The sequence below is a fragment of the Schistocerca gregaria genome, chromosome X (genome assembly GCF_023897955.1).
Source record: "Schistocerca gregaria isolate iqSchGreg1 chromosome X, iqSchGreg1.2, whole genome shotgun sequence".
Lineage (NCBI taxonomy): Eukaryota > Metazoa > Arthropoda > Insecta > Orthoptera > Acrididae > Schistocerca > Schistocerca gregaria.
In genome coordinates, this window is record NC_064931.1 from 665,210,269 (window position 1) to 665,225,205 (window position 14,937).

At 44.9% G+C, this 14,937-nt stretch overlaps 1 protein-coding gene across 1 annotated transcript in view; it reads left to right on the plus strand.

Annotated features, from left to right (window-relative positions):
* The window catches only part of LOC126298944 (alkaline phosphatase-like), a 1,012,316-nt gene that overhangs the window by 307,948 nt on the left and 689,431 nt on the right, over positions 1-14,937 (plus strand). The gene's annotated exons all lie outside the window — the stretch shown is intronic.

The window sequence follows — 14,937 nt, forward strand, 5'->3', positions numbered from 1 at the left end:
CAACGAGAGTGTATGTCACCATGTGAGCATCTGTGGAAAGTGGACTGTGGCACCACTAGTAGGCGACAAGATGCTAGAAGTCCACGCCTCACCACAGAATGTGGATGTCAGACGTTTGTCCGCTCTGTAAAGCAGCATAGGTGGCACGAGCTGACGACAATGTTTCGGAGCACATTGTTCAGTGCACATTGCTGGACATAGAGCTTGGCAGCACACACCTCCTATGCGCTCCCCACTGAGATGCCTAGTCGGATAAATCACATTTCTTGTTAAACCAAGTAGATGGTTGTGTCCACACACGTCGCCATTCAGGCGACTGGCTGTCCTCATCGTGAATGTAGGCTGGTGGGATCAGTATTGTGCCATTGGGGATATTTACCTGGGCACATGTGAGATATTTGGTTGTAACCGAATGCAGTATGGCAGCTGTGAACTATGTGAACTTTATAGCAGACCATCTGCATCCATTCATGTTTTACGTCTTCACTGACAATGATTGCATCTTCCAGCAGCATAACTGGCCATGTCATAAGACCAGAATCTTTCTGCAGTGGTTTGAGGAGAATATTAGTGAACTCACGTTGATATCTTAACCATCAAAATCTACTCAGAAACCGATGGAAATTATCTGGGACGCTGTCTGGCGCCAGCTCCATGCCCCAAAACCATGGGTCTGTAATTTTCAGAAACTGTGTGACCTGTATGTAGATATCTGGTGTCACATACCTCCACATACCCTCTACACCTCACAGAATTCCTATTATACAGTCCACATCATCCTCCCACCTCCATTTGTCTCTTCATCTCTACCTACCCCTTGCTTTGTCCAATCCCTCCACCCCCTCTCTCTGACTGTATCTTCCTCCCTCCTCCCTCTGAGCATATATTCCTTCCCCTCTCTTTGTCCGTATTCACCTCCACCTTTTCCATTTCCACCTGTCAACCACCCTCTACACCAGTAGTGGAGCAAACTATGTACCACCCGACGTTGCATTGTTACGAATTTTCTTCAAGATGGTGGATCCAAGATAGCGGCGATAGATTTGGCAATGTTGCAATGACGCCATGGTGGGTAGTTCAAATTTTGGAGGGAAGGTAGGTCAATTGGACTACCTCCACTAACTGAATCCCCTCCTCTCCCCCTCCCCCCACAAAACAGTGGGAAGTTCTAATTCCAACACAACAATGCTATACACTGCGGCTACCTCCAGTAACTTAAGAAAATGGCGGGATAACTGGACACTTGGGCTACCTCCACTAACCTAAGTCACCCAACTGTCACCTCTTCCTAGGAAATGGCGGGAAAACTACTCAGCCTGTGCTTGATAGGATGGCAGTAAGTCTTAATTTTCAGTCTTTATTTAAACAATTAGAGGCAGTATCTCCATCCAGTGTTTTCACCACGAGGTCCAGAGTCCAACTGACCTAGTATGCAGTACTGCCACCAAGGGCGCAGTCGCCCCCTCATGATGTAATCCAAGATGGCGGTCTGGAGGGGAGCATGCGGGAAAACGACTCAGCCTGTTCTGGGCTGCTGGAGAGAGGAAGGAGTGTACTTTATTTATTTGGGAACAATTTATTTAGGGACATATCTGACATAGTATATTTATTACACTGATACGAAACACTCCCTCTGATGTCCTAGGGATCACAATACACAGTTTACAAACCTGCAAACTACTCGCAAATAATGCAGTAGAGATAATGATGTAGAGACACGCATCCAACTCGTAAATTACCGGAATAATGCATTACACAGCATACAGAGAAGGAATCATCTCATAAATTGTCAAAAAATAATGCATGTGTAACGCTATGCAAACACGCTCACAATGCTGAAACAGCTGAAAAATAATGCAGAGCACAAGCACTCATTGCACATCAGTAGCACTTTCGAAATATCATCCACCACAACGTATCAGAGGCTCCAACGTGCACCGAACGCCGACGATGCCAACTCTGTATGCGCCCCCATGAGTTGTGATGCATGGGCAGCCCTCACAAAGTGACGACGCGGCCGTCAGCTGCCGAGTCAATTACAGGTGTCTGTTCGGGTACCGCAAGCATGAGGCGGTGGCACCCCTTTCATACTTGTCACCTGAGACATTCCTGTCGAAATACGTGTTCACCTAGGCACTGTTGCTGGCGCGATGAACATAGCTGTGGTGAAGGTCCAGTGCCGAGAGATGTTTGCAGGGCAGCTAAAAGGTTATCAGTGTTATACTGATGTCACATATCTATCTAAATAGCAACCAAGTCCCCCCTCTGGACGTGCTATAGTAATCTGTGTCAGAATAACATCGACAGCTTTCACCCCTCGTGATCCCTAACGGGACATTGAGACATGTCTAGCATGCATGCACAAAACCTGTGGATACTGACATCACAGGTCGCGCTATAAAAATCTGTTCCAGAATAACACTGACTGCTTCCTCTCCCTCCAGATCATAATGGAACATGCGAGCTGCGTCTAGCTGTGCACACTGTGGCTGAGCAGTTCTAGGCGCTTCAGTCTGGAAACTGTGCGACCACTACAGTCGCAGTTTCGAATCCTGCCTCGGGCATGGATGTGTGTGATGTCCTTAGGTTAGTTGGCTTAAGGAGTTCTAAGTTCTAGGCGACTGATGACCTCAGATGTTAAGTCCCATAGTGCTCAGAGCCATTTGAACCATCTAGCTGTGCATGCGTGCTTACCTGCCCAGTGTACCTGACGCACCGCCGCAAAATGTTTGGCCTGCTGTCATTACACATCTCACAAATGTTACATGTAATCATAAAAGCATTCTTTGTTTGAAAAGAGACCACTGTCTAATCCCGGGGAGGGGGGGGGGGGAGCGGGGAGGGGAGAAATCTGGACAATTATACAAACTGAATTGAAGCACTGTCTAATAGATGAGAAAAATGGTGGGAATTTTCGCAATCCTACAGCTACTGGTCTGGTGCTGTCCTAATGCCACAGTGGTGGATGAGTGATGGCATCGTCGCCAGAGATGGATGGTCTGCTTCAACTTGTCTTTCCAAATCATGCCTATAATTTACAATGTCAGCTAAGGTGATTCTCATGTCTAGAGAACCAGCATATGTGCCTTCCGCCTGTCTTTCACCATCTAAATACGCAAACCACAGTCGATGTTCTCTCAACTACATAAAGGCGCTAAATGTGCGGCCACATGTGTATATTGAATCTTCTCAAATTTCCATGTGATCACGAAAGCTGTCCAACACATACTAAGTGTCAGTTCGGCCGTCTAGAGGACTACATTGGTAAATCAGCTACATTCCTGCATCCCAACAGGTCTCGCCATTCGGATAGCTCATACCTTTAGCCAGAAACGTGAATCATTCTCAGCACAAGCCACTGGCGCTGCGCAGCACGCACCACCATTGAACAGCATTCGATAATGGGCGAAGTACTGGAAATACACACTGCTGATGGGTGTGACTCTGAGAATAGAAATATCTGTACCATTCTTGACATATTCTTGGCTTTGCTATCACAATATTCCATGTCACATCCATACCTTCCTTACCACTGGACATAGTCATTTCCTTTGCTCATGTTCGAACACAAACACACACTTTATAAGCCTAATGCTCAAGGCGAACCTATCATGCATCCCCTACTAGTAAGTATAATATTTCGCCAATAACTGATTGCTGGCGATTCGAAATAATACTGCCCGAAAATCAGTGATGGGTGGACATGTCTCATACGTTTTTCCTGCGAGTACGACCACTGTGCCTTAGAAAGAGAGGCATAATCGTCTTATAAACAGCCAGATGTTAAAAAAACAGAATATTACCATCACAAGCAGTCATGGTTCTACAGGTGCACACAGGTATCCATGCTAAAAGCTAGACTGGCTTTATAAATCGAGGTATGGCATTACCACTGAATGAATAGTTTTTTTTCCAGACAAATACCATGACAATGAATATAGACCGTGATCATAGAAGTATATACAACCAGACCAGCAATGCAGTTACATGTCGCCGATGGTGCACCCTCCTAATAAAATTATCGAGTTTGGAAAGTGATTCAGATAAGGAGCGTGGTATGAGACTATTATATGCTCCCTCATGCCTCCACTAGATATTTCTCCAGTATTTGTAACACATTCTGTCTTGATGTCATGTCATAGGTTCTGCGATGTGTCTACTAAGCTATAGGCGATGGTTGAGATGGAGAAGGATCACAAACAGTATTAGATGGTGTGCTGACTGAGATCATAAGAAACATACACTAGGTTCTCAGATCTCTAGTGTTACGCTTTCAGTAGAAATGACTTCTATGATTTGGAATCAAGTCATTCCAGTTCATATACCTCCGTTGTATCCGATGGAGAAGTCCTTTGAATCATATTTCTGACATCACCTTGAAGTCTGTGATACATCGTGGCCGATGATAGTTCAAAAGCGCTTTTTATGTGCTATGAGTGTTTGTGCACTGCATTATTTTCAGCTGTTTAAGCACTGTGAGTATGTATGTGTGCCCGCATCTCGTGGTCGTGCGGTAGCGTTCTCGCTTCGCACGCCCGGGTGCTCGGGTTCGATTCCCGGCGGGATCAGGGATTTTCTCTACCTCGTGATGGCTGGGTGTTGTGTGATGTTCTTAGGTTAGTTAGGTTTAAGTAGTTCTAAGTTCTAGGGGACTGATGACCATAGACGTTAAGTCCCATAGTGCTCAGAACCATTTGAACCATTTTGTGTTTGTGTAGCGTTACACATGCATTGCTTTTTCACAATTTTTGAGTTGCATGCATGTATGTATACCGTGTACTGCATTATTTCCGTAATTTATGGGTTTTTTGCTTGTCTGTACATCAGTGTACTTCATTATTTCGGTGATTTACATGTAGTTTGCAGGTCTGTATGCTGTGTAGTGCATTATTTCGGTAATTTACGAGTTGTTTGCGTGTCAGTACATAAGTGTACTGCATTATTTACGAGTAGTTTGCAGGTCTGTAAACTGTGTATTGTGACCCCAGGCACATCAGAGTGAGTATTTTGTATTAAGTGTAATAAACATACTATATCAAATCCGTCCATAAAGATATTGTTCCAAAGTAAATAAAGGACACTCCTTCCTCTCTTCAGCAGCCCAAAAGTGGCAGAATCCTTTTCCAGCCATTTTCCCCTCCAGACTGCCATCTTGGATTACATCACGGGAGGGGCGACGGCGCCTTCTGGTAGCGGTAATGTGTTCTATGTCAGTTGGACTCCGGACCTCATGGTGAAGACACTGAATGGAGGAACAGCCTCTAATTGTTTCTATAAAGACTGCCTGCAAAATAAAGACTTAGGTCCATCCTATCCAGGACAGGCTGAGTCCTTTTCCCGCCAATTCATAGGAAGAAGTGGTGGTTGGATGACTTAGGTTGGTGGAGGTAGCCCAAGTGACCTATTTTTCCGCCATTTTCTTAGGTTAGTGCAGGTGACTGCAGTGTTTTGCGTTGTCCTGCTGGAATTTGTACTTCCCACCATTTTGTGGTGGGTGAAGGAGGTGGGAGGGGAAGGGGTTCGGTTAGTGGAGGTAGCCCAGTGGACCTATCTAACCAACAAAATTTGAACTTCCCGCCATGACGCCATTGCGACGTTGCCATAGCTATCACCACCATCTTGGATCTGTTATGTTGAATAAAATTGGCAACAATGCAACATGGGGAGTACATAGTTTGCTCCACTACTACTTACACCTTCCACCTGCCTCATGCATCTCCAGCTCATCTACATCTACATGACTACTCTGCAATTCACATTTAAGTGCTTGGCAGAGGGTTCATCGAACCACAATCATACTATCTCTCTACTATTCCACTCCTGAACAGCGAGCGGGAAAAACGAACACCTAAACCTTTCTGTTCGAGCTCTGATTTCTCTTATTTTATTTTGATGATCATTCCTACCTATGTAGGTTGGGCTCAACAAAATATTTTCGCATTCGGAAGAGAAAGTTGGTGACTGAAATTTCGTAAAAAGGTCTCGCCGCGACGAAAAACGTCTATGCTGTAATGACTTCCATCCCAACTCGTGTATCATATCTGCCACACTCTCTCCCCTATAACGTGATAATACAAAACGAGCTGCCCTTTTTTGCACCCTTTCGATGTCCTCCGTCAATCCCACCTGGTAAGGATCCCACACCGCGCAGCAATGTTCTAACAGAGGACGAACGAGTGTAGTGTAAGCTGTCTCTTTAGTGGACTTGTTGCATCTTCTAAGTCTCCTGCCAATGAAACGCAACCTTTGGCTCGCCTTCCCGACAATATTATCTATGTGGTCCTTCCAACTGAAGTTGTTCGTAATTTTAACACCCAGGTACTTAGTTGAATTGACAGCCTTGAGAATTGTACTATTTATCGAGTAATCGAATTCCAGCGGATTTCTTTTGGAACTCATGTGTATCATCTCACACTTTTCGTCATTTAGCGTCAACTGCCACCTGACACACCATACAGCAATCTTTTCTAAATCGCTTTGCAACTGATACTGGTCTTCGGATAACCTTACTAGACGGTAAATTACAGCATCATCTGCGAACAGTCTAAGAGAACTGCTCAGATTGTCACCCAGGTCATTTATATAGATCAGGAACAGTAGAGGTCCCAGGACGCTTCCCTGGGGAACACCTGATATCACTTCAGTTTTACTCGATGATTTGCCGTCTATTACTACGAACTGCGACCTTCCTGACAGGAAATCACGAATCCAGTCGCACAACTGAGACGATAGCCCATAGCTCCGCAGCTTGATTAGAAGTCGCTTGTGAGGAACGATGTCAAAAGCTTTCCGGAAATCTAGAAATACGGAATCAACTTGAGATCCCCTGTCGATAGTGGCCATTACTTCGTGCGAATAAAGAGCTAGCTGCGTTGCACAAGAGCGATGTTTTCTGAAGCCATGCTGATTACGTGTCAATAGATCGTTCCCTTCGAGGTGATTCATAATGTTTGAATACAGTATATGCTCCAAAACCCTACTGCAAACCGACGTCAATGATATAGGTCTGTAGTTAAATGGATTACTCCTACTACCCTTCTTGAACACTGGTGCGACCTGCGCAATTTTCCAATCTGTAGGTACAGATCTATCGGTGAGCGAGCGGTTGTATACGAGTGCTAAGTAGGGAGCTATAGTATCAGCGTAATCTGAAAGGAACCTAATCGGTATACAATCTAGACCTGAAGACTTGCCCGTATCAAGCGATTTGAGTTGCTTCGCAACCCCTAAGGTATCTACTTCTAAGAGACTCATGCTAGCAGATGTTCGTGTTTCAAATTCTGGAATATTCCATTCGTTTTCCCTGGTGAAGGAATTTCGGAAAACTGCGTTCAATAACTCCGCTCCTGCTCCTCACCTGATGGCCAATATCAATCCCACAACATGCCTATCATGCAGGACAGCCTTCATGTCCGGTTCAGGAAAGTGTTATTTGTCCCTGGCATACAGGTTCCCTGAAAAGCAAGCTGATATGGCAAACTGATATCGTTCCCACATAACACACCTGTCATATAGGGCAGCATGTACGACTAGGCTGAAGAAGAAACGTTTTTGTATGTAGGGGATTATAAACCCCACAGTGCTAATGCTTGTGAGGCTTGCTGTTTATGTCCTAAGTTTGGTCTACAGCGCTTCAGGGGTTTGAGAGGAGCTCTGGGACATACAATGCCTTATATACATAATGGAACTCTCCAAACGCATTTGAAATATAAATTCCTCAGTTGGTCCAGATCTAATTTTAAGACATGGCTTACTTTAATATAATATACAATACTACTTGAGCTCATTAAGTGTTACATTCTACCGTATACTCCTACGCGATAATGCAGGTGTTCCACATGCCTTCCTTGTATTTGGTTGAAATACGATTCTCGTCCCTGCAGCGAGTTACAATTTTTTTAGGAAATCCCACGAATATCTCGTAAGTATCAGTAAGACTGTATAGTTCGCTGCTCCAGCTCTTCACCTGTGTCAGTGAGAGTGCTGTACACTTCACTTTTGAGATAACCCCAGGCATAAATCCAGGGGATTGAGATCATGTGGTCTTCGAGACCAAAGAACAGATCTTTCTCGACTCAGCCTTCTTTGACCACACTGGAGCGTTAGGTAACGTCTTATGTAACACCATGAGCTGGTGAAATTTCAGCTCAGTCAAATGTGTACTTAACTTAAAAGCTTACATTTCAAATACAATTGTACCAACTAACCATGACACTACTTCACACTGAAGTCAGAGGCAGCTCATAGCCACAAATCGTAATGATATTGCAAACGGCTCTTTTGCGGACTCATGCTTTTGTAACTTTTTTCTTCTATTATCGTACATTGTCACTCGCGTTAATTTTCGTTATTAATTGTTATGATCCTAATAAATGAAACTAGTAAGATTTTACGATAAATTAGGAACTGTTTCTATTACTTTAACTAAATTTTAGTCTACGAGTAGTACCTCTCGCTGCTGCAAAATCCACTCATATTTTCCGTCTTACTTTACTACTTTAAAACAAATCATTGAAGAGGTAAGACGATAGTGGGTTAAAAATATTTCTTATTATTATTTGAATTGTATCTCACCTGTTTCTGATGCGCATATTATGAGGAATGAAAAAGACACAATGAAGGCACGTAAAATGAATATCAGACATTTCCGGTTACGCAGCAGATTTTATTTCTGTCTACATACAAGAAAAAAGTGCAGACAGGGCTTTTGTGCTCAATCAATTTTATTGAGTAAATTATCGAAACAAGATGCCATCATCAGTGCCTGACACAATTATTTACAACTTTCGACTGACAGTTATTTACAACTTTCGACTGCCACATGGCAGTTTCACATTAACGATCAATTTTATTTCTTTCAAGGAAATACATGGTCTTGGACCACATAAATGGTATTTTCTTATACGTGAAAAGATTGTGCTACATCTTCTTGAAACTGTATTTGACGTTAACAGTTACATGTTTTGTAAAGCTATGATAGTGAAGGATAACAGCAAATACGTGAAAGGCTTGTGCAGCCAAGGTGCTGTTATAGGAAACAAAGTTTCACCTGTAGGGTGTAACAAAAAGAGGTGGCCAGACTTTAGGGACAGATTCCTCACACATAGAAGAAGGAAACATACTACGTGTACATGGGTCGAGAAAAGCGTAAGTCTTATATTACACTTCAGTTTTTACAACTCTCCACAGTAAATTAATCAGCTAAAGGGTAGCTGCATGTGTTAACGCGACCACTTCCTGGACGGTGAGGTATGTTGGCCTCAGATCGAATCCGCCCAGCGGATTAACGCCGTGAGGTCGGAGTGCGTGCATGGTGCATGAGTGGATGTGACCTTTAGGCAGTTTTCCACGTCTCACTTGGTAAATACCGGGCTAGCTGCCATGTTCCGCCTCAGATACAGGCTACGCAAACATTTACAACATTATGTGACTTGCACACAGGATTTACTCTACACTCAGACAGATTGAGTACACTGCTTCTGTCCTGGGGGATGAATAAGAGACTGATGGCCTCAGCTGTATGACTCTGTAAATACTTACTCAGCATCAGTAAATTAATCATGGGTAACACACAAGAACAGAGATAGCATGTTGCATCTTAATCTTTGTGCGCTGTCTGACAGGAGAAGTGAAACACCCACAAGACATGGCCAGGTGTCAATGTAACTTCGTACACGTAGACACCATCAGAGGGTAATTAAATGATTATAGTTGTAATTTTATGTGACAGGAAGAAAGACCACCAGTGAGCATCTGTACTGTTTGTATTCACTGTTCTTACCAGGCGTGGTAGGGCACAAAATGGGCGTGAACAGCATTAGATGTTCAATGATCAACGCGGAGGACGCGGAGACGACTGGTACTTCTGTGCGACAGCATTATCAGCACCTGACAGTGTTCAGAAAGGGCCTCATTGTGTATTTTCATTTGGATGGCTAGACTAATCGTGAAATATCTAGGTAGATGAGGCATTCGCGTGTGCTAATGGCCTGAAATAGGCCTTCATGAGAACGTGAGGACAAGCATACTCGTATTCAGAGTTCCAGTCGACATGACTTGTCAGTGAAGATCTCCAAATTGATAAATAATTTTCTAACAAAGTAATAAGTAAACTTGCTCCCACCACATCGCTAACAATCATCAAAGCTGATCAAAGACTCATCGGTAGCCATTTGTGCAAATTTCTCCTCTAGTACCAAGCACCACGGGTTTCGAATCCTCGCCAGATGGAATGGACGTCGATTGCCACAAGATGTCTCTGCAGCCGTCTCGCCGTAAGCCGTGGCTGCGAGCGCTCCTGGCCTGCATATAATGTGAGGGCGCCACTGTGGAGCACGTGGTCCCAGCGGCCAATTGCGGCGTACCCTATCACGTATTTAAATGCCTGCCTCTCACTCAGGTGGCACAGCTTCCTGCCGCCTTACTGGGTCTAACCCACCCCACCCCCCTACTACCCTCTCCTTCATGATGATCACCCCTTTCCTAATAACCTTACTATAGCCAACCAATTTGCTTCCTACCTTTTCGATATCTTTACCATCCCTGATGATCCCCAGTTCGATTACTCCCTCTTCCTTAAGTCCGTGATCGGACTGACACCTCTGCCCCTCCACTCGCTCCTGGCTTCCAGTACTTGGACAACATTGCACACACTGAACTCAACATCCCGATCACCACTCAAGGTATCATCGCTACACTACACACGAAATGCAACACCACTCCTGGTCATGACCGTGTTACCTACCGTCACCCCCTTGAAGCTCCCACGTCCTTCCTCTCCACCATGTCCAGACTATATAATGTGGTCGTGTCCACTGGCTTCTAGCCCAGCCTGTGGAAAACCTCCCGTTCCTGATGTTCCTCAAACCTGACAAACCGCCATCCGCTGCCTCCTCCTACCGTCCCATCAACCTTACCTTGGTCTTCAGCAAGATCCTGGAATTCATCCTCACCCAATGCATCCATCAGCAGCTCCACCAGCACCACCTCCTTCTGTCTACCCAGTGTGGCTTTCGGCCATCCTTCTCTACCGATGACCTTCTCCTTCACCTCACTCACCTCCTCTCCAACCAGTTAAATTCCCGCCGCTCCGCAATCTTCCTCTCTCTCGACCTTGAGCGCGCCTACGACCATGAATGGCATTCCGTTCTCCTCTTCAAGCTCCAAACCTTCGCTCTTCCTATTAACTACGCCCATCTGATCGCCTCCTTCCTTTCTCAAATGGTTCAAATGGCTCTGAGCACTATGGGACTCAACTGCTGTGGTCATCAGTCCCCTAGAACTTAGAACTACTTAAACCTAACTAACCTAAGGACATCACACACATCCATGCCCAAGGCAGGATTCGAACCTGTGACCGTAGCAGTCACACGGTTCCGGACTGTGCGCCTAGAACCGCGAGAACACCGTGGCCGGCTTCCTTTCTCACCATCCTTCCTATGTCACCATCCATAACACGGATTCCTACACCTTCCTCCCGTCCACTGGTCTGCCCCAAGGTTCCGTCCTCTCCCCTCTTCTCTACCTTCTTTACATGGTGGACATGCCACCATCTTCAGCCCCCTTATCCCTTCTCCAAATCACCTAAGACACCGCCTTTCTTGCCCTTGTCCCAGTACCTTCTCCAATCCCACCTTGACCGGTTCACCACTTGTTATAACCAGTGGCTGCTCAAGGTCAATCCTTCCAAAACCCAGGCGATCATTGTAGGCACAACCACCCTTTCCTTTCGCCTCCTTGATTTTTATCTCACTATCTATGGCTATCCTATTAACCTTATCCCCACTCACAAGTACCTAGGCGTCACCCTTGACCGTCACCTCTCCTGTGCCCCCAATCTCCGGATGATCCAAGCCAAGGCACACTCCCAACTCCTACTCCTCAAACTCCTTTCTGGCCGTACATGGGGTCTGGACCCCTCCACAATCTTCAATATCTATAAATCTCTCATACACCCCATCCTCTGTTATGGCCACCCCACCTGGATCTCAGCCCCTCCTACCTTCTACAAGTCCCTTCAAATCCTGGAATGCCATGTGCTCTGCCTCGCCTATCGCATCTGCCTCCCTTCCCCCACGTGGATCCTCTACGAATTAATTCCTTTCCCACACCTCCTCTTCTTCCTTGAACAGATACGGATCCTTTACACCTCCCATAAACTTGATCCCCCTCACCCACTTGTCTCTCCCATCCTTTCCCCCCCCCCCCCCCGTCCGCTGCCGCGCTTTTATACCTGTATCATACCTCCTCTCCATCTTACCACACTACATACCCTTGCCCAAGATGGCTTCGATCAACTCACCCTACCAGTTGATGCCCTCGTCCCCTCCATCTACCACTCCTACTAGCCTTGATCCTCCCCTTCCTCCTCCTGTGTTTTTCCTCCAGGGCACCCTCTTTCCCTTCTCTCCCTCCTCCCTCAACCCTCCTCCCTCCTCCCTCCTCCCTCTCTCCCACCTCCTCCCTCCCTCCCTCCCCCCAATCCTGGGCTTCAGCACACCTCCTCCCCTCTCCCCTCCACCTCCCCTCTTCTCTCCCACTGGCATCTTCCCCCCCTCCCCTCACTTCTTCACTCTGGCAGGCCCCCGGCTTTTTTGTGTGCACAATATGTTGTTAGTGCGCCGGAGATCGACGCCACTGTGATAGCGTTTGTCTTCCCATCACTTACTCAGTGTCTTTTCTTCAGAGCTCTTCTGTTCATGTGTGAAACTCTGTGTCTCCCTTGTGTACAGTGCTGAACGTTTTTATACAAACGGCGCATCCGTGAACGCCTTCATTTATATTAATATTTATGTCTCCTGTTTTTATCCTCCATGTATGTTTGTTTATCTGTCTTCTTGTTTTATGTATGTTTTTTCTGTGGCCGAAGATCGGCATTGATAGGCTTTTGCCGGCCTACCTTTCTGTAAAGGTTTAAAAATTACAATCAAGAAAAAAAACTCAGGGGGGCAGTCTGATATTCGCGTGAGTCTCTCGATATTTCGCTTACAGACATTGTGTTTACTTTGCTTATTTCCGTGACCCCGTTGCTTCTTGCGTGTTGTTGTTCTTGGTGTCTTGCTCTGTCGTCTGTCGTTGTGCTTGTCCATCCTTTCCCGTTCGTCCGTCTTGTTTATTCACGGACCGCTCCCGTTCAGTCCCGCCGCGTTTTCGCTCACAGCCACCCCGCGACTGTTTCGGTCGCGGTTACAACACCTACCATATATTGTTCTAAAGATTGAAGCTATACCTGTCAGTTTATCCGTTATAGGTAATGGTAGTATCATCGATGAACAGTTGACCTGAACCTAAAATACATTTTCCATGTCTAAAATGATATTGGACGAATCATACTTTGCAAAACCACATATAGCTTTTCTCGAGGGAAATGGAAAGTGATCTGGGAATTTGGGACCTTACACATCTTACGTTTTATTCCGCAATGCCCTATAACAATGTTCTAACTGTGAAAAGCGCCTAGACCTTGCCTTAACATTGTTTACTAATACAATTGGAAAAGCGGTTAGCACTGTGGACTTGCATTCGGAAGGAGCGGAAGTCAAACCCACTGTCGGCCATCCAAGGTTTCTACAAATCAGTTAAATTGAATACCTTTAAGGTCCTTTGGAAAGGAATCAGTTTCCTTCTCGGGTCAGAGCTACGTTTCCAATGAACTCGTTGTCAACAGGTAGTTAAATCTAATCTTCATTCCTTCCTTTTAAATTTCTTTGTGAAATATAAAGATCGTTATGGTATGTTAGCGCTTCCTATAGTCAAATATACTTGTAATGGACTGTTAGCGACGTAGTATCCCCAGTACCTTCAGTAAGCATAGCTCCCCAAATTTGTCGAGTAATGTGACTTTTCTATACAAATAACGAGTACTGGACAGCAGAACCGTACCTACTAAACTGCATTAATTTCCCTCGTGGCACATATAGTTATGACAAATATTTCTGTACTTCGGAATGTCTTTCCTGGCAACATTAACAAAGTTAAACATTTCCCCATTTTACAAAAACAAAGCAGTGTCTATTGTATAATGAAATAACAGAAGTGCAGCGTCTACTGCAGACTGAGTGCTACTTACTACAGTCGGTCGTTATTTGTTACTACAATTCTTAAAGACGTTTTAACTCACTCCTTACTTTCAGCTTTATCACTCTTTTCCTTGATTTACTTTCATTTTCCTTAACGTCATTTGTTCATCGCCTTCACTATAATTTAAAATGATAATATACTATCACGCATCGCTATTAATCGCTATGCAACAGTATTTGTCTTTGATGTAAATTTAAATCTGTGTGGTCCAATGATGTGAAGGACGTGAGTACCTAATCTGATATTGGAAACTGCCTTTGTCTGGTGCCTCGCAATCTCGGTGAAGTTGAAATAAACATTTATGATCTGCTGCCACTTTCTGTTCAAATTACCCAGTAAACGCCCTTAAAATTTTCCTTATATTATGTAGCGCCACGTAAAGTGCTCATTAATGAAGCAACTAATTTACGTATAATAGCATTATAGGCAATACAGTCCCAATTTGCCGTGTTAATGCACCACAGGAACGGGCTTTAATGTCAATTCTTGGAAAAGCGGCAATAAATTATCTCAAGTACCAGCAACGAAGTCCAATTAGAGGCTTTTCCTCGTTCCAAATAAGGAACGCAGAGCTGAGTGCGAACACCGCGAGAATTTGGCTCCCGTCCCAGGCTCTCCGTCCTCATTCGAGTTCTTAATGGCCCTCTCTGTCGTTACGAGTGAGTACCAGTGCCAGTCCATTACCTAATGTAAGTCAAGGATAGTTGCATCCACACCGCCCTTTGAAACCGGCAGAATGATCCCGTGTGCACCGCCTGCGCTACGTGTTGTTTTCCAATGTTTAACATAATTTACCTTTGTTTGTCAGTGATAATGCGAGTTCACTATAGATGTGACAGTCTTAGGTTTGTAAAAACT